At 44.6% G+C, this 20,630-nt stretch overlaps 1 long non-coding RNA gene across 1 annotated transcript; it reads left to right on the top strand.

The window, feature by feature from the left end:
- The first annotated feature begins 2,295 nt into the window (after positions 1-2,295).
- Positions 2,296-20,041, top strand: LOC116600000. The gene is made up of 3 exons (XR_004289468.1): positions 2,296-2,386; positions 14,408-14,507; positions 19,717-20,041. It is a non-coding gene; the product is annotated as an uncharacterized LOC116600000 (long non-coding RNA).
- The last annotated feature ends 589 nt before the right edge of the window (positions 20,042-20,630 follow it).

Raw genomic sequence — 20,630 nt, forward strand, 5'->3', positions numbered from 1 at the left:
GAATATTCCAAAGTGGCCAGCACAAGTTCCCTCTATCGGAGGTGGGGAGGTGTCCAGGGTGCTCTAGAAATTGAAAGTCTACCTAAGAAGCAGATAGACACCGGATTCCTACCTCAACTCTACTGTGCTGGCGACTTCCCCTCTACCAGCCAGCAGAAGCCTCAAGGTTTGCTTTCTGAAGAGGTTGAACCAGAGACATTCTAGGATTGGGGATACCAGGCTTCACTGAGGCAGGAGAACCACACTGCTAATGGGGATTGTTACTAAAATAGTGAGATCCCTGGCCCCCTTCTCCCACTTGATGCCCAGATTGCTGAGAGCCAGGGTTACACATCTATGTAGAATGTTGGAAGATTTTTCTCTTTAGAAACTGAGCTGCTCAAAGAACAAGATCCCCTGGTCCTTACCGAGGTCATCCCCTGTGATACCACCCAGCCAGATTATCCTACACAGCTCACCAGCCAGCAAGTCCAGCTCGTCCCCATAAAGCTGGTCAGTTGCTCCCTCTGTGCCTCATTTTTGAATGGGCAGAACTGGCAAAGCTCACCAAACATCTTAGGAAAGCTTCTAACAGGAAAGACAGAAACCCAAACAAATATGAGGAAGAATAATGTGAAAGCTTGGTTTATCATTCAGCAAATATTTACCCCTTCTCCCTTCCAGCGTGGAAAAATGTATGACCCAATTCCGGTGTGTTAGATTTGGTTACATAATCTGCTTTGATCAATGAAGTGTTTGTGGATGGAATGTAAGCAAAGGATTGAAATGAGTTTTTATGCTAACATTTGCCTTCTTAAGCCTTTACCACCCACATGAGAACGTATCCTCCATAGCTGGTTGGTCCCAGAGGAGTGAGAAACGGACACCAGAGACACAACAGCCGACCCACAGGCCTGCCATAGGAGGACCCACGGGTGAGAAATGAGTGCTATCGTATAACCCAGTGAGCTGGGGATACTCGTTATGTGGCACTCTTGTGCCCCTAGCGAACTGATACGAGCAAGAAGAACTTGGAGAAAACAGAACAAGGCAGGAGCGGGAGAAAATGCATGAAAAATTTAGGAGCAGGTGAGTAGAGGGGCTAAACGATACACTTGAAGAACAGCCTCGGAGAATACAACAACAGCTAAAACAAAACAAAAGGCAGCAAACAGCAGAGAAAAGGGGGGAATGAAAAAAAATAGTTCTAGAGGTATAATATCCAAATAACAGGCATTGGAGAAAGAGAAAACGGAAGGAAACAATCAAAGGAATACTTCTAGAAAATTCCCCAGAATTGCGGGTCATGAGTCTCCACTCTGAAAGTGTGGTGTAAGGAGTGAAAGAAGACCACCGGCAGGATACAACAGAGTGTAATTTCAGGACACTGGAGGTGAAGAGAGCATTGCAAAAGCTCCTTGATGGGAAAGGTGCTCACATGTAAAAGATAAGCTATCAGAACGCCACTAGAATTCTCAACAGTAAGTAAGGAAGTAAGAAAACATTTGCTCAATGCTTTAAAAATCACAAAAGCAGGGCTGCCTGGGTGGCTCAGTGCATCAAGCCTCTGCCTTCAGCTCAGGTCATGATCTCAGGGTCCTGGGATTGAGTCTCACAGCAGGCTCTCTGCTCAGCAGGGAGCCTGTTTCCCCTCTCTCTCTGCCTGCTTGTGACCTCTCTCTCTCTCTCTGTCAAATAAATAAATAAAATCTAAAAAAAAAAAAATCACAAAAGCAAAATTCCTTCTGATCTATACTTCTATATTCAGGAAAACTATCAGGGAATAAGGTCATGCAAGTTTTAGTTGTACCTGATCTCCAAATAATTTATACCATGTGCACCTCTTGCAGAAAGCTGCTAGAGGATTTTTCCATCAAAACAAGGGAAGAAACCAACAAAGAGACAGACATGGAACCTAGTAAATGGAGGATACAATATAGAGAGGAAGGATGGAGGAGCCCGAAGCTAGCACACCAGGACGAACAGGAAACAGAGGTATTACCTGATGTAAATGAGTACAAGAAGAAGAGAGTCATACTGCCGGCTGAGAGTCTGGGAGTGAATTAATGCCAGGAACTTAGAAAACTATGCAGAGGAAGAAGTGAGAATATTATTGATATTCAAGCAAAACTGAAATTGTACAGAAAATAGATAAGTACAAGCCCAGTGCCCTGCACAGCTCTGTGAACAACGATTTCATGGTCATCACAGAGTGAACAGTACACTGTAATCTAATCAAGATTGTAAGTGTGTTTTGTTTGGCTGTAGAACAAAGAGGAAGGAGCTATGTGTGCATATATGCCTCCATGTCGAGGGTTAGGGAAGAGTGCCAGATAACCAGACAGTCCTGTTCCCAGTGGGAAGTCAATGGAAAATATCCACAACCGAAAATCAAGAAAAAGGACAGGTAAGTTATCTAGAAACATGGAAACAAGCAGCTAAGAGAGCCTAAAGTGAATGGCCTTGGGAAGTGGGAATGGGGACTTGGGGGGAAGTGGGGCAGGGAATTGTTTCTCTTACAAGCCTTGTAGAACAATTTGACTTTTCGAGCTATACATGTTTGCTTAAAAACTTAAAAATAAAGGGATGCCTGGGTGGCTCAGTTCGTTAAGCAGCTGCCTTTGGCTCAGGTCATGATCCCAGGGTCCTAGGATTGAGTCCCGTATCAAGCGCCTTGCTCAGTGGGAAGCCTGTTTCTCTCTCTCCCTCTGCTTGCTGCTCTGCTTGCTTGTGCTCTCTCTCTCTCCATCAAATAAATGAAATCTTAGGGAAAAAAAACTTAAAAATATCATTTAAAAGGCATAAATTAATTTCAAATGTAATTAAATGAAAAATTTAATTAAGAAAGCAAACTGTCTTCATATGTTTACTTACATATCACTTGATGTGTTGCTTGTACATAACATGGGTATTTCTAACTACAGAGATTTCACAATTACTGTTTGCCAATCAGGTGAGATATTTTTATTTCCAAAAGTGTATTATTACTTTGTGAGCATCATGGTTACACTTGGAGGCTAAAGTCCTTGACAGAACAACTTTGGGGAAACAGGATACTCAGAGTCCCAGAGTGTCACATCACAATCGTTAAATACAAAGAGAGAAGGATAGTTTTAATACAGAAAACTGTATTAAAACTGACAGACATTGCCTTAACCAAAAGATCCAATTTAACATGACCAGTAATGGGAAAAAGAGCCTCATCTGGTCCCAGCGTGATCCCTGAGAACACAGCATCATATATATAGCATTCCTATCAAAAATATTTGACTTGGGGACACCTAGGTGGCTCAGTTGATTAAGCATCTGCTTTTGGCTCAGGTCATGATCTCAGGGTCCTGGGATCGAGTCCTACATTGGGCTCCTTGCTCAGCAGGGAGCCTGCTTTTCCTGTCTGCAGCTCCCCCTGCTTGTGCTTTTTCTGACAAATAAATAAAATCTAAAAAAACCCCAAAGGTTTAATCTGCATGCATCACGAAGTAACAATCAAACAAAACCGTACTGACAGACATGGCATAAAACAACTAGACTTAGTACTTCAACAATTCCAATGTCACAAAAGACAAAAAGAAGCGGAGGAACCTTCTAGATTAAGAGATGCTAAAGAGATAGTATTACTAAATGCAAGGTGTGATTCCAGACTGGACTGACAGAGAGAGAGAAAAAAAAGCTGAAAGTATACTTTGAGGATAATTGAAAAACTGAACATAGACTATGTATCAGATCATCACTTTCTGTCAATGTAAATTTCTTAAATAGATAATTTTAATATGGTTACCTAGGAGAATGTCCTTAGGCCTTAGGAGATATGTGTGTAAATATTTCTAGGAAAATGTGTTGCATGAATACATTAGTATCCTTGTTTCAAGCAATAAAGAAGTCTGTAGAATAGTGTTAACTCATTCTATATTTGACCACCGTTCATTGAGCACTTATTATGCGCCAGCTGCTGCTGTGGGCACTGGGGATACAAGGGACCAATGTTCTCATTCCCCCCACTTTCTAGTACCTCTTTCCTTCTGTGGAAATTGCCCTTGGCTCTAGGGAACTGCTGGCTCAAAGTTATGTCTCCTTGACCATAGGCCGCCCACCAGTGTCAGGTCTGTATGGAGTACAGAAGCTGAGCCCTACCCCACCCCCTAAATCCCAGTTGAGGATAACTGTAAAGGGCCATGCCAGTTCTAGAGCTGCCTGAGGCCCATAGGGCTATGGTGTGGTGGCTCAGCATTTCCCTCTACCCCCTCCTGCTTCCCTTACAGGTGCTGTTTCTGAAAGCAACCCCAGTTAACCTCCCTTTGAGAGTCTGTTTCCTGGGGAACCTGACCTAAGATGCTAACCAAATTACTGTGCAAATTAGAAAGCATGAAGAAGCAAATATGAGATGTGGTGGGGTCGGGGGACGGTGGGGGGAAGGACCAGGGGGATGCAGGCTCCAGGCTGTCCGGCCAAGTGCAAGAAACTGTGAGCCGCAAGCAAAACCCCAAATATTTTTGCTCCAATTATAATCTTATGTCCCTTCCCAGCCTTTGCAAAATTTTCAAATAGGAAATATTTAACTACTGTCATTAGGCTGTCTTTTCGCTTCACTTTTACGATTTTTTTGCTTGGCTGGAGAGAGAAAGCCGGAGGCAAATGCTCAGATTTAATCTTAAGGGGAAAAAAAGGCAAGATATCCCTTGCCCACTGCTCCCCCTCAACATCTCCTCCTCTTCCTATTTTTAAGTAAGAGGACAAAGCAGGCCAGCCTTGGTGCGTGGTTATTGATAATGGGTCTGTGAAAAGACCACCCATCCACCCTCTCTCCAGGGCTGGCTTTGTATCTAAAAAAAAAAAAAAGCCAATTAAATGAGAGCTGGAACACAGTGAGTGGCAGCTCTGGCTCTCTCCATCTCCATAATGACCACGCCTGGGGCACTAGAGAGAAAATGGAGAGTCCCTTGTAAGGGAAGACGTGTCTCTCCTTAGAGCAGGTTATTATGCTTCGTGATGGTTATGGGCAGAAGGAAACAGGGATGCTAATAATCCCGTGGTAGTCAGGTCCTCTCAGCTGGGTGCCTCTGCATCTTGGTGAAAGGGAGATCCTAGATTTGCAGACCCATTGTGATTCCTAATCCCCCAGCAGGGTCCCACATTAGCATCAAGGTGCTGATAGGTTTGGTAACTACCTTTTTTTTTGGGACAGAGATAGTGAGAGAGAGCACAAGCAGGGAGGAGCAGACTCCCCGCTGGGCAGGGAGCTGATGATGCTGATGATGATGATGATGATGATGATGGTGGTGGTGATGATGGTGATGATGATGATGGTGATGATGGTGATGATGATGATGGTGATGATGGTGATGGTGGTGATGGTGATGGTGATGATGATGGTGGTGATGGTGATGGTGATGATGATGGTGATGATGATGGTGATGATGACGGTGATGATGGGCTCCATCCCAGGACCCCAGGATCATAACCTGAGCCAAGGCAGATGCTTAACTGACTGAGTCAGCCAGGAACCCCTGGTAACTACCTTTTTAACATGTGCCTGTGGAAAAGGGTAACGGCTTTTCAACTCTGCGTAGTCAGAAGAGTGAAGGCATCCAAAGAGGCAAAATGAATATCTATCATCCTAAAATTTTCTTCAGAAGTGAGGGTGGTAATTTGGGAATAAGAGACTAACCTCGAACCCAGGCCTGGTTTTTCCAGTGACAGATTCAAATTTCCATTTTTTTTTTCCTCAATCACAGGATACCATGAGGTTAACATGAGATCATGTGGGCAGTGACTCTCTTCCAGAAAACTCAGGACGCACCTGAGTGTCCAGGCAGCGGGGTCCCCAGATTTACACCTACTGGAGGGGAATAGACTTTATATGTCCTTCTCAAGGAGGGCCGTCCCTGTCAGTACCGTCCATCAGCGTGGCTTAAAATTGGCCCCTGATGGTGCTTAATTTGTTGAGAGAGGAAAAGAATGCAGTGCATGATCTGAAAATCATTAAAACAGGGTTACCATTTCCCCTCATTGGTGCTTTTAAAGGATTTTAGAGTCCCCACGGGAGAGCAACTGGTGGATTTGTCTTGTAGGTCCGCCTCGTCCTGGGTTCAAGGGAGGCAAAGCTGATGCCACGGTAACATGGCCTCTCCTCACAGCAGCACGTGGAGGGGGATTTGGCTCATGTTGTTATGAGGACCCAATGGGAAGCTATGCCAAGGGCTCACCACACCGCCCCGGGGAACACAGGAAGTACTCCAGAGGGGCCAGCCCCCACCTCCAGGAGCCAATTAACTGGGAACAGGCCCACCCCTAACTTCTCTGGGGGCCCTGGGCAAGGCAGGCAGCAAAGGAGCACTTGTCTCTGAACACTGGAAGTTTGGAGCAAGCTAATGAACTGTTAAATAAAGTATGTCCTGTTGTCTTACCCTAACAGATCTTTGCAGGGGTGACCTGAGGGCCCACACGTTCAGAGCTCTCAGACTCCCTGGAGTTCTGCGCCAGAACATGGTGGGCCAGAGGTGTTCTGGCTGATGCCAACCCCAGCCTGTGGCCTTCTGCCTTTTCTTCTTTTTTAAGATTTTATTTATTTATTTGAGAGAGAGGGAGAACAAGCAGGGCAAGTGGCAGAGGGAGAGGGAGAAGCAGACTCCCCACCAACCAGGGAACCCGAAGCAGGACTCGATCCTAGGACCCCAAGACCATGACTGGAGCCAAAGGGAGACACTCAACAGACTGAGCCACACAGGCGCTCCTCCCTTCCATTTTCACTGCTGGTTCTGATCTATGTCATGGGGTACCTGCCCACACATCTGGGATCTGTCCGTATTCCTCACAGACAGTCACTCTTTGGACACCACTTGGTTCCAGAAGTGCGTGCACCCCCAAAGGGTGACCTAAGAAAGAAGGTAGTGCAGGCCCCTGGGGAGGGTCTGGGAATGATTGGGAAGAGGACACTGGAGTAAGGGCACCTGATATGGGGTTCAGGTGGTCATAGCTTCTTGGCCCATAGATGGGCCTCTCTCTGGAGAAGAGGTGCACCCCGGTGGGGTGGGCGTTCCCCAGAGCATAGGACACAGCTTGGGAGCCCTACCTGATGGGTGTCCCAGCTGTGCTGTCCAGGGTTCCAGAGCATCGTCATCAAGACTGGACTTCAGGGAGTTCCATCCCATTTCCTCCTCTTTCTGGAGTATGATCTCGGTTAATTTACTTAGCGTCTCTCTGCCAGATCTTTTCATCAACAAAACAGGAGTGGCAGTAAGAATGCTTGCCTTGCAATATTGTTACAAGGGCTAAATGAGTTAATATGGGCAAAAGCACTCACAAATGTGCCTGACTGTAAGTCCTAACTGTCATTCATGACTCCCTCTTTTTTTATTGGTTGTCTGACCTGGTCCCACCCCAATAGCCAATATCCCATTCCTGCTTCTGCCTGGCAGAAAGGAAGAGAGAAAGGAAACATACAATGATTTCCAAGTTGCCTTCTAATGTGCCCCAAGTTGTGAATTTAGGTTTGGGGCTTTTTGTTTCTTGGGGGTTTTGGAGGACATTTGGAAAAAGGCTCAGTCTGCCCCAAAGGGACTCTGATGTATTTAAATATAAAACTCCTCATAAAGGAGGACCCAGAGCCCAACATGCTGGCTTGCTGGAAGTAGATGGTGGAGTATTTTCTCCAGATCTTTTTGTACCCAGGAAATTCCCATCTGTTAGGGCACATTAAAGTTTTGTCCAGTTTGAAGGCAGAGCAGGTGTTGAAATGATTTTTCTTCTAATTGTGGTAAAACACACATAATGGAAAACTGAACCATTTTATCCATTTTTCAGTGTACGATTTGGGTAGTGAGCACATTTACATTGTTGTACAACAGCTCTCCAGAACATTTTCATCTTGCAAAACAGAAGTTGGGCGCCCATTAAATAACAACTTCCTAGTCCCTCCTCCCCGGCGCCTGGCCACCCCTCGCCTACTTTCCGTCTCTGTGCGTTTGACAGCTCGAGGTACCTCATGCAACTGGAATCATACAGTAATTGTATGTTTACAACTGCCTTATTTTCATCAACGTAATGTCTTCAAGGTTCATCCAGGTTGTGGCACGTGACCTGACGGGATTTCCAGTCTCTTTCTAGCCTGGGGTTGGTACGCGGAAACTTGTGGACAAGTGAGAAATGGAGGGGGTAGAATGGACCAGTCAGCTCCAGAATCAGGGTGAGAGATGGATCCCAGGGTTTTGTTTCCCTCGTGGAAACCTGACCCTGGCACCATAACACCCACGGGTTTGGCACCTGGTAACACCTGCGTTATTATGGCACGCATCGTTTTGGGATGGTTTCTCAGATTTATCTGCTCAGGTTGGCAAGGAAAATACAGAACCACAGGTATTAATTTCATGGAAATTTAAAGGAGTTCTATTGACATTTTAATCATTCTCCATCTCCTACTAGGCTAGAGAAGGCTTTTGTCAAATCCAGAAAATTGCAAATGAACGCTGAATTCAGGGGCAGTGCCTGAAATTATTTTCAACCTTCAAATCATAGTGCATTTCAATTCCTTTGTCTGTACATTCGCTTGAAATGTGTTGGCCAAGACTGCCTGAAGGGGGCCAAGGCCTCCTGGACTCCTGTCTCTGTGGGAATCTGGCCTCTGACACCTTGCCTTAGTGAGCTTGTCACTGGTTTGTTGTTTTTTCCAGACGGACTGTGAAGGCAGGAATCACACAGTCGTGTTTATTCTCCCCCCTTCCATGGTGCTCTCTTCAGCTGACAAACACGTTTGTAAAAAAAATTTAAAGTCAATTTAATTAACATATAATGTATTATTGGTTTCAGAGGTAGAGTTCAGGGATTCATGAGTTGCATATAACACCCTGCGCTCAGGACATCACGTGCCCCCCTTAATGTCCATCACCCAGTTACCCCATCCCCCACCCAACTCCCTCTAGCAACCCTGTTTGTTCCCTATAATGAAGAGTCTCTTATGATTTGCCTCCCTGTTTTCATCTTATTTTAGTTTTCCTTCCTTTCCCCTATGTTCATCTGTTTTGTTTCTTAAATTTCACACACGAGTGAAATAATATGGTACTTGTCTTTCTCTGACTTATTTCACTTAGCATGATACCCTCTAGTTCTATCCACGTCATTGCGAATGGCAAGATTTCATTCTTTATGATGGCTGAGTACTAGTCCATTACACACACACACACACACACACACATCTTCTTTATCCATTCACCTGTCGATGGACATTTGGGCTCTTTCCATATTTTGGCTGTTGTGGACATTGCTGCTATAAACATTGGGCTACACGTGCCCCTTCGAATCGCTGTTTGTATCCTTTGGATAAATATCTAGTAGTACAACTTCTAGGTCATAGGGTAGTTCTATTTTTAACTTTGCAAGTTAGTTTGAGAATTGCTACACCAGTTTGCATTCCCACCAACAGTGTAAGAGGGTTCCCCTTTCTCCACATCTTCACCAACATTGACGAACACATTTTTTTGGTAAATGACTGACTGACTAACTGGATAGCTGGCTGCGTAACTAACACAATTTGTAAAATGCTTTAACATTATAATTGTCATAATGCTATACTGCTAATAGGATAGAAATGCTCCTTTTTGCTGATTTGGAATTTTCCTTGAGGTCAGTTGCTCAGGAATTCACTAATGAATGCTGGAATCCTGGAAATAGGACTTAAGGGGGTATACTGAAGGCAATGGGAAATGTCCTCATTCAAGAAGGAGGAAATAGGAACATAAATTATTTTCCTGATCATTTCATGATTCATTCATACGCTTTCTCACAGCATCATTTACTTAACTGGTTCTTACTGAGCGCCCATGATTGTTTACGTCATTGTGTGCTGGCACAGAAGAGACTGCAAAGATGATTGGACGTTAACGATTCAAATCTGCAGTTGGAGCCTTCTAGGAGAGGAGACAGGATACAAGTGATAGGATACAGTGTACAAATATAGAAGGCCCAAGGAGGGTATAAATACTTGCTGTGAAGTATAGAGAAAGAGAAGCCGGTGTTGGTGGTGGGGGGAGAGGAGGGAAGCATCAGAAAAGCCTTTATGAAGGGCAGAGCATTAAAAGGGCCGCTAGGCTCTCTAAAGTGTGGGCGAGCAAGGACTGGAGCCAAGGTTAGAAGGTGAGAGCAAGCAGAGCAGGGCACAAGGAACAGAGGACGTCCGCTCGCTGAAATGTTTGTGAAGACAAAGAACTAAGGCAGGGCACGGATACCTGATGCTCAGCCCGCAGGCTGCCTGCTCCGACTGCCACCTCCCAGAGAGGTATTTTAATATGCCCTATGGTATTTAATGTAAACACGAATATGTGCAGTAGTAGACCTGGGCTCGGCTGAAGTAAACTGGGCTCAGAGAAGTTAAGTAACTTGCCTAAGATCACACAGCTAGACAGTAGATCCTTATATGACATGTTTGAACTGCATGGGTCCACTTCTGTGTGGATTTTTTTCATGAGTACAATTTCCTTTTTTAAGGTTTTGTTTATTTGACAGAGAGAGAGAGATCACAAGTTGGCAGAGAGGCAGGTAGAGAGAGGGGGAGGCAGGCTCCCCATTGAGAAGAGAGCCTGATGTGCTCGATCCCACGACCCTGAGATCATGACCTGAGCCGAAGGCAGAGGCTTAACCCACTGAGCCACTTAGGCGCTCCGAGTATTTTTTTTTTTTTTTGATAACTGCATTTTCTTTCTGTAGCTTACTTTAAGAATACTATATAATGCATACAATATACAAAATATGTACCAATTGTTCATGTTATTGGTAATGCTTCTGCATCAACAGCAGGCTATTGCTAGTCAAGTTTTGGGGGAGGCAAAAATTATACAGGGGGCGCTTGGGTGTCTCAGTGGGTTAAGCCTCTGCTTTCAGCTCAGGTCATGATATCAGGGTCCTGGGATCCAGCCCCGAATCCAGCTCCCTGCTCAGCAGGGAGTCTGCTTCTCCCCCTTTCGCTGCCCCTCACCCCCGCTCTCTTGCTCTTGCACATTCTGTCTCTCTCAAATAAACTCTTTAAAAAAAATGTTATACAGGAATTTTCAACTGCATAAGGGGTCAGTTCCTCTAGCCCTCACATTGCTCAGGGTTATCTGGTACATAAATTATATAATAAACCAAGAAACATTAAAAGGTCATTATAGCAAATAGCATTTTATAGAAATTTTAATATGCGAAAGTCTACGTCCCAATCCTTGTTGTTGGTTTGATAATACCAAGAGCTGGTGCCTAACACTGCCTCTTTACCCACGTGATATGTTCCGTGCCTGATCTTTTCCCCTCCTCCCAACAACACATGAAGTCAGTACTATTATTAGTGTGCTCATCTGACAGATAAGGAAATCAAAATTGGAAAGGTGAAGTCACTGGGCCAAAATCACATGGTGAGTAAATAACAGTGAGGATTTGAACAGGTTCAGTTGACTCCAAAGCTTAGAAACTATGGATAAACCAAGTGCATTCAACCAATAAATACTTTTTGGGTTTTAATTCTGTTTACACACTGTGCTCGACTCTGGGGATGCAGGCTGGCGAGGCACTCATCATCGTACAGGCACGTAGATAAATTATTACCGTGTGATTGCCCTGCACTGTGTTTCGAGCTCCCATCCACCCTTTCTGTGCTTCCTTCTTTCCTCTCTCGGGAGGGCGGGGGGCGTGGGGGCGGGGCTTTGATTGGAGAGATAAGGACTTCCTGAGCTTAACAACTGCCCTGTAGCAATTTCTTGTTACCGGTGATAAGAACCCAACTTCAACTAGCTTAAGAAACAAAGGCGATGTGTTGCTCTCCAAACTGGAAAATCCAGGCACCACCTACCTTCAGGCAAGGTTAGCACTAGATCTCAAGCAAAAGAGACGCTCTCTACATCTCTTTCTGTGCCTTTCTCTTTATGAACTTTTTTCTCAGTTAGTCCCACAGAATGACAGGATGGCCACAGGCTACTCTGGGTTTATATCCAAGCAGCTTAGAACCATCTGGTGGAGAACAACATTGGATTACCAATAGGTCACACCGAGTCACAAGTGTGTCACACCCATTGACTTTGAGGGGGTCTTTGTGTGTCCCAGATGATGGCCAGGCTATGTAATATTCCCATTGCTCTAGCTTGGTTCAGGAAAACTATACATGTCCACTATACTACATGTCAAAGTTATGCTAATAGGTTAGAAATATTATCAACAACAGAAATAACTGAAAAAAAAATCCTTATAAATCCACTGCATTTCCATCTGTGAGAATCAAATGGCCTGAGTAATTTTTACAAGTCCATTATTCAGCTTATTTTGTTGTGGACCCCATTCTAGAGGACGGCCCCCCAAGAGTAGGTACAGAAGCCTACTGCCACCCCTCCAGTGTGTCCTAGAACAGTCAGGGGCATAATCTTCCCTTTCGGGTTCCATGATGGAGTCAGGGCCCTCGAAGAGAGGACAGAGGGACGGCCAAGATGGAGAAGATTGTCTGGGGAGGAGAGGAAAGAGAGATCAACGGAATTGATCTACAGTCCCTCTACTCAGTTTATCTAGAAGTAAACTGATGGGAAAACCCAGGAAAACTTTATCAAGAGGTCCTGGACCACATGTGGCTTGGGAGAGGCTGGCGGGAAGATTGTTGTATTTTTTTTAAAAGATTATTTATTTATTTATTTGAGAGAGAGCACGAGCAAGGAGAAGGTCAGAGAGAGAAGCAGACTCCCCGTGGAGCTGGGAGCCCGATGCGGGACTCGATCACGGTCCTGGGATCATGACCTGAGCCGAAGGCAGTCGTCCAACCAACTGAGCCACCCAGGCGTCCCAGATTGTTGTATTTTTAGAACTGGTAACACTGAGTCCCTGTCCAGGTGCTGCAGACGAGGAAGGATGTGAAAGGCACTGAGACAGGGTTCAGAGGTGGGCTGGGGGCGGCATGTTGAGCCAAACTCATTTTGAAGAATGAGTTAAGGATATGGGGGCTTTTCAGGTAGAAAGGCCTTTTTTCTTTAATTAAAAAACGTTACTAAAGTGTAATGAACATAGAGTTACACTTGTTTCACGTGTAGAGTGCAAGGATTCAGCAATTCTACACATTTCTCAGTGCTCCTCCATCTCTTTATCTATTTACCCATTCTCCCCTACCCGCCTCTCCGCTGGTGGGTGACCACCCGTTTGTTCTCTGTATTTAAGAGTCTGGTTTTTTGTTTGGCTCCCTTTTTTGTGTGTTCATTTGGATTGTTTCTTAAATTCCACACATAACTGAAATCTTAAGGCATTTGTCTTTCTCCGTTGACTTCTCTCACTTAGCATTTGTACCCTCTGTTGCAAATAGCAAGATCTCATGCTTTTTCATGACTGAGAAATATTCTATGGTGTACGGATACCTCTTCTGTATCCACTCACGTATGGATGGACAGCTAGGTTGCTTCCTTACCTTGGCTCTTATAAATAACGCTGCAATAACCACAGGAGTGGGAACATAGCTTTTCCAATTAGCATTTTTGGTAGCGTTTTTGGGGTAGATACCTGGTAATGAAATTACTGGATTGCATGACAGTTTTATTTATTATTTTTTGAGGAGCCTCCATACTGTTTTTCACAGTGGCTGCCCCAGTTTGCATTCCCACCAACAGTGCACAAGGACTTTTTTCTCCACGTCCTTGCCAACACTTGTTTCTCGTCTTCCTGATTCTAGTCCTTCTTGCAGGTGTGAGGGGATACCTCACTGCGCTTTTCATTTGCATTTCCCCGATGATGAATGACGTTGAGCATTTTTTCCTGTGTCTCTTGGCCATCTAGCTGTCTTCTTTGGAGAAATGTTCATTCTGGTTTTCTTCCCTGGCGAAAATCTCCTTTTTTTTTTTTTTTTTTTTAAGATTTTATTACCTGAGAAGGGAGAGAGAGAGAGAGAGAGAACAAGCAGGGGGAAGGGACAGAGGGAGAAGGAGAAGCAGACACCCTGCTGAGCACGAAGCTCTCGTGGGTCTCGATCCCAGGACCCTGGGATCATGACTGAAGCCCAAGGCAGATGCTTAACTGATTGAGCCACCCAGGCAGTCCCCCAGGCATAAAATCTTAATAGCATGAGCAGTAATTGTGATTTAGTGACATTAAGAATTTTTAAAATTTCTTTACAACAAATAATCCTATGGAGGTAAACCCTATCTCCCAGCAACAGACAATGTTTGTAGCTTAAGGGCAAGGAAGAGCTGAGCTAGAGCTGCACTATTTTACAGTTTCTCCCCTTTAACAGTAAGCGATGGGTATGTATTTCTCCCTCTCACGTCAAACATTGCACCATCACCCCTCCTCCTACCTCCAAACCTACCACAACTTTCCTTCAAGTGCAACAGTGGGGGATTGAGGAAAGAACTTCAGCCTTCGAGTCAGCCCGAACTGGGTCTGTACATTGGTCTCCTCATTTATTAGTTTGTAATTCTAAACAGGTCTTTTTGCTTCTTAGGTCTCGGTTTTCTGATCTGTAACTTGGGACTGATACCACGGACGGGATGGCTGGGAAAACGGAGTGCGATGGTGCATGTGGAAAACCTCGCTCTTACAAGGTACCAATCTATTTTACTCTGCGTGCCTCCCGCGTTCCTGAAACGCGTCAAAAAAGCAACACAAGGCCAGGCTATCCTGGGTACACAGGTGGGGTGTGCGGGTGCCGAAGCAGTCCAGCACGCAAACCTGAAATCTGCCAGACACCAATGAACTAGCCGTCAGTTAGCTCTTTTTTTTTTTTTTTTTTTAAAGATTTTATTTATTTATTTGACAGAGAGAAATCACAAGTAGATGGAGAGGCAGGCAGAGAGAGAGAGAGGGAAGCAGGCTCTCCGCTGAGCAGAGAACCCGATGCGGGACTCGATCCCAGGACTCTGAGATCATGACCTGAGCCGAAGGCAGCGGCTTAACCCACTGGGCCACCCAGGCGCCCCCGTCAGTTAGCTCTTAAACATGTCCTCCCCCTTCTAAGGGATACTCGAGAATAGAAAGCCCCACTCCACACCGATACTGATATGCAGACCCTGAGGTCAAATGCGGATGGACACTTGAGGTTAAAGCCGTATTCAAATTTAATCTGGGGCACCTGGGTGGCTCAGTGGGTTAAGCCTCTGCCTTCGGCTCAGGTCATGATCTCAGGGTCCTGGGATCAAGTCCCACATCGGGCTCTCTGCTCAGCGGGGAGCCTGCTTCCCTTCCTCTCTCTCTGCCTGCCTCTCTGCCTACTTGTAATCTCTCTCTGTCGAATAAATAAATAAAATCTTTAAAAAAAATTTAATCTGAAACGAAGATGAAGCGTCTTTGAGATGATCAGTTGTCTTTGGGCTCCCAGTGTTAGTGTGAAGACGATGATTCTATTTTCAGACTTTGAATCAGCCCGCCTGCCTCCAGTCCCCTCTCCTTCCACTCCAGCCTACACACCGCTGCCCTGTTCGTCTTCTTCCTCCCCTCCCGCTGCAAACCCCTCCCTTCTGATGGGATGTGCTATCCGCGCCCTCCTCACCACAGCTAGCTAATATTATCAACATGGCACCTTACCAGTTTCTTGATTTAGCTCACACAGTCCTTCCTGCCAAAAACCCTCCTCTCTCCTTTCCATTTATCTGTCATCAAGCCCTTCAACATTCAGCTGGCTCTTCAGCCCCTGAGTGGTGTTTCCAGCAGGCAACACCCTAAGTGAACTCCTGAGCTACTGTAACCATTTAGCGAGGACTGTCTTTATCTTCACATGTGTATGCAGTCTCCCCGACTAAACAATCAATTTCTAAAATGCAGGAACTAGGTCTATTACAGGCGTGCATTTGCATCATCAGTGACTTGCACATTGTGTATAAAAATATTTTATTTTATTTTATTTTATTTTTTTTATCAGAGAGAGAGGAGGGGAGAGAGCAAGCACAGGCAGACAGAATGGCAGGCAGAGGCAGAGGGAGAAGCAGGCTCCCTGCCGAGCAAGGAGCCCGATGTGGGACTCGATATCATGACCCGAGCCGAAGGCAGCTGCTTAACCAACTGAACCACCCAGGCGTCCCAAAATATTTTAATAAAAACTAGATTCACACGCAACTTTGGAAGGAGCTCATCTATTGCCTAAATAAAGGTTTATGTGCACTGACATTTAAGTCACATGAAGGCAGGGGAGAAAGACAAGGATAAGAATAAAATTGTGATGAAAATTCGAACTAAGGATCTGATCAGGGTACCTGGGGCTCATTGAAAATCTGCTCTGCAGCATATGCTTTTCAGTATTCTTCGGCAAAAGTGTACTAGGTAGTGACCTCCTCCCAGCCACACTGCAAAGGGACACTGCCTCCTTGATTTGTCCCCAGTGAGTAACAGAATCTGGTCTAAAATAGACTCCACCTTCATTAGACAAATTGCAGTAGATAAATTAGATAAATCACAATATTTAAGGACCAAAGAAAAACAAGGAAGGACTCAGCCCGCACCCTGAATGAGAACTCGATGCAGCTTTCTAGATAGCAAAGTGAGGCTCAAGTAGAAACACCTGTAGATTTGAGACTGGACAGGGAGGCTGCCACAGGAAGTTCTAGTCCCGCCATCCTGCGGACATGGTGAGACTCACTGGGGTCCAGACAGCATTTGGCTTGATGTTCGGCCTCTTTGTTGTTTTGTTTTGTTTTTTTTCAAGTTCTCTCAAGGTTCTGTGGTTTGTGCTCTTCCTATTCATGTTGGGGCTGATGTTTTTTCAAGCCCTAACTGGTAAGTTCTCACTCCTGGCTGCAGAGGAGATCCGATTGGGCGACTGAACCTGTGTTTGATCAAGGTCAAGGGTTGATCAAGCTGATCTGGTTCCCATTTGTCCTGCATCACCCCACACACCTCTGTTCTGAGACGTTCAGGATGACCTTCCCTTAGAGAATCGCTGTCCGGTTACAGGCTCTTCATTTTTGTTCCCCCAATTCTATATGTTCATTTTTTTCAAGGTTTCATTTTTTAATTTGAGAGACACTCACAGATAGAGCATGAGTGGGGGGAAGGGCAGAGGGAGAGGGACAAGCAGACTCTGTGCAGAACGGAGAGCCTGATGCAGGGCTCCATCCCAGGACCCGGAGATCATGACCTGAGCCAAAGGCAGATGCTTAACCGACTATACTTTTGTTCATTTTAAACATAATGTCTCTGCAGAGGCTTTACGTCCAGGCACTGGGCTTGGGGAGATATTTGCTGCCCGCTTTGCTGGTTTGCACAGAAAGGATTCTCTCTCTAATCTCTTTATTTCATATCTTAGATCTTAATAATCTTCCACATTAATCTTCAAGGTAATCTTCATTACCTCGCTTGTCATCATGATAGGAGTGGGATGGAACATTTTCCTCTCTTTCAAGAAGAGTTGCTTCCTGTTTGAAATACCTACGGAAAAAGTTCTCATTTTGGCGTACTCGGATCCTCATCACCGCCCTCCGACTCCCTTTCTAGGTCACCTCTTTAATCCCCACAAATTCAGCTTTAAACCCAATCTCCTGACAGCCGTAAAGCGGCATTGTGACTGCCTTACGTGTGTTCCCATAGCACAGCTTGTTAGCTGCAAGCGAAGATCCACATGGGAAGCTCAGAATTATAATATAAAGGCACAGATACATCCTAACTTTTACGGAATGAACTCTGAAGTAGGATGGGGAACAAGGGGGGAACTGAAGTCATAGAAAACAAAACTCCAAGAAGAGCGCACTTAAGAAAGGATTCCAAAAGATAAACCAGCAGAACTGTGAAAACACACATCCATCCTCCTTCATATGCACCGTTTGCAATGCTAAAGACTGGAGACACCAGAGCTCCAGTAGGTTGGCTGATCTGTGGTTCATCTACAGAATGGAATACTAATCAACTGTTAAACAGAAGGAGAAACTCTTTCTCTATTCACCTTTAGAATAATTTCCACTAAACACTGTTCATTGAAAACTGCAAGGTTCAGGGGAGCCTGGATGGCTCAGTTGATTAAGCATCTGCCTTCAGCTCAGGTCGTGCTCCCAGGGTCCTGGGATCAAGTTCTATGTCCAGCTCCCTGCTCAGTGGGGAAGCTGCCTCTCCAGCTCTCTGCTCCCCTACTCCCTGCTTGTGCTTGCTCTAACTCTTGCACACTCTCTCTCAAATACGTAAAATCTTTTTTAAAACACTGCAAGGTTCAGAACAATGTGTAATATACTACGTTTTATCTAAGAAAGGTGGATAATACAAATATGTACCTTTTGGCTTATATTTATAAAATAAAAACCAGTGGAAGGACACACTAGCAAGGAAAAAACTGGTTAACTTCAGGGAGATGAAAGACAGGAATGGAAACTTGACTTCTCTGAATGTACCTATATTAGTTGTCAATTACTGCATCACAGATTATTCCAGAAGCTTAGTGGTTTGAAATAAGAATACATTTTTATTCTGTCACATACCTTCTGAGAGTTGGGGACTCAGAGCAGCTTGGGTGGTTGTGGTTCATGGTATCTTAAGAGACGACAGTCAAGATGTCGGTCTGAGTTTCGTCAAAAGGTCTGACTGGGTGAGAGGCTCTACCACACAATGGTTCCCTCATGTGGTTGTTGGCAGGAGGGAGGCTTCAATTTCTCAACACCTGGACCTCATCTCTGCATAGGGTTGCTTGAACCTCCTCATCATGGGGAAGCCAGTGTCCTCTAACACAAGTTATCCAGAAAGAACAGAGAAATTGTAATGCCTCTTATGAGCTAGTCTTTTTTTTAGTTTTTTTTTTTTTTAAAGATTTTATTTATTTATTTGACACAGAGAGAGAGATCACAAGTAGGCAGAAAGTGAGGGGGAGCAGGCTCCCAGAGAGCCTGATGTGGGGCTTGATCCCACGACCCTGAGATTATGACCTGAGCTGAAGGCAGAGGCTTAACCCACTAAGCCACCCAGGTGCCCCTCTTATGAGCGAGTATTTGACGTCACACACGGCCATTTATATTTTACTTTGTTTGTTAGAAGCAAGATACTGATACTCAAGGGGAGTGTGGCTGGGACCTTTTAAAGGGTGTGTTAAAGCATTTGTGGGCATATTTTAAATCAACACAGTATCTAATTTTAAACATTTGAATTTGGAACCATATTAATGTCTTCTATAATTACAAAAGGAAATTTAAAAACATAAATACAATTCCTAAACATTGAGAGCAAAATGAAAGAAATGAATGTACACCAAGTTGAGGGTTTAAACACAGAGATAGATAGGGGCACCTGACTGGCTCAGTCGATGGAGCATGTGACTCTTGGTCTTAGGGTTGTGAGTTCAAACCCTATGTTGGGCATGGAGCTTAGTTAAAAGAAAAAAAATAATAAACAGAGATAGATAGTAATTATTTCAAGTATTTTAGAACAGAATAAGTCATACAATCCTGAAAGAATCTATCCAAAGGATAAAAAGAATAATAAAGAAATCTTACGTTGTTTTCAGTAATTATAACATCAGTATCTATATTTTGAAACTGTCAAGTACATACACATATATATTTAAGAACATGTATTCTTTTTATACACTGTATGTATTATATATGCTATGTTAGTATTATCCTGAGACTATTAAGTGTGTGTATATACCAGGATACATTAAATAATTATGTTAATATATTTAGGATCTGAGCTGTTTAGCATAAGGGGAGAGATATAAATATAGAATTGAATGAATCAAATGGAAAATTCCATAATCTTAAATTTGATTTGAAGAGTATGTATGATACATTTTCTTTAAAACAACAACAACAACAACATTATTTCTTTGCTCTGTTTACTGCAAAGGTCTGGAAACCATGACTAACCCCCAAATAATGAGCATCCCGACACCCAGACTGTGTTCTCTAAATTGGATTTCGAACTAAAAGGAACCATGTCTTCTTGGATAAATGCGGATTTCAAGGCTGGGACGGGAAATATCAAAGGGCAGCCTGGGACATTCTGTGGGTCAGGCAGGCAAACAAGCTGTCAGAGACTGCAGGGCATGTGTCAAAAAGATCTAAGAACCCACTTGAATGAGTCCCACTGGCCAAAGAGGAGAGAATGTGAACATTATAGCAATGATGATACAATACCATGTCAAATATATTAAAATCTGTGAGTTCAAAATGATACTAAAAAAAATGTGATTACTTTTGGAAGATGCTTAGAAACCAACTGGTTATTTTGAAAAGTGGTGAAGGAGAAAACAGGAGGCACACAAATAAGTCTTCTGCTCTGTCCAGGCTACAGCTCAGGAATTTCAGCAAAAGAAATGCTACAACCAGAATCTGACCATCTTGCAACTGCTCATGAAACGCGGGTCCGATCTCGGACCCGAGCTGGAAGTCCACGGGGCAGGCAGTTGGGAAGGGAGGACGGATGTCTGTTGCAGCAGAAGCCAGGAAGAGGTCCCGAAAGCTACAGCAATTCTGGTCTCTGATGTTGACGGTAAGGGTGTCCCACCGAAGCCAGGGCCTCTGTCGTGGGACATGCATGCGCGCTTGTGCGCACACACACGCCCAGGCAGTGGAGAAGCTGAAAGAGTATGGGGCGGGGTTGGGGGGGTTGGGTGGGGGGGCCCTGCAGGCGTGGCTGCTCTTTCCTGGCAATGAGGGGAGCTCAGGGACATGACACGTGGGTGTGAGATAATGGGTCCTGCTTCCGTTCACACCCACTCCCCCCGCCACAGCAATCTCCCTCGCATCCCATCTTCACCA

Source organism: Mustela erminea, chromosome 9 (assembly GCF_009829155.1).
Source record: "Mustela erminea isolate mMusErm1 chromosome 9, mMusErm1.Pri, whole genome shotgun sequence".
NCBI lineage: Eukaryota > Metazoa > Chordata > Mammalia > Carnivora > Mustelidae > Mustela > Mustela erminea.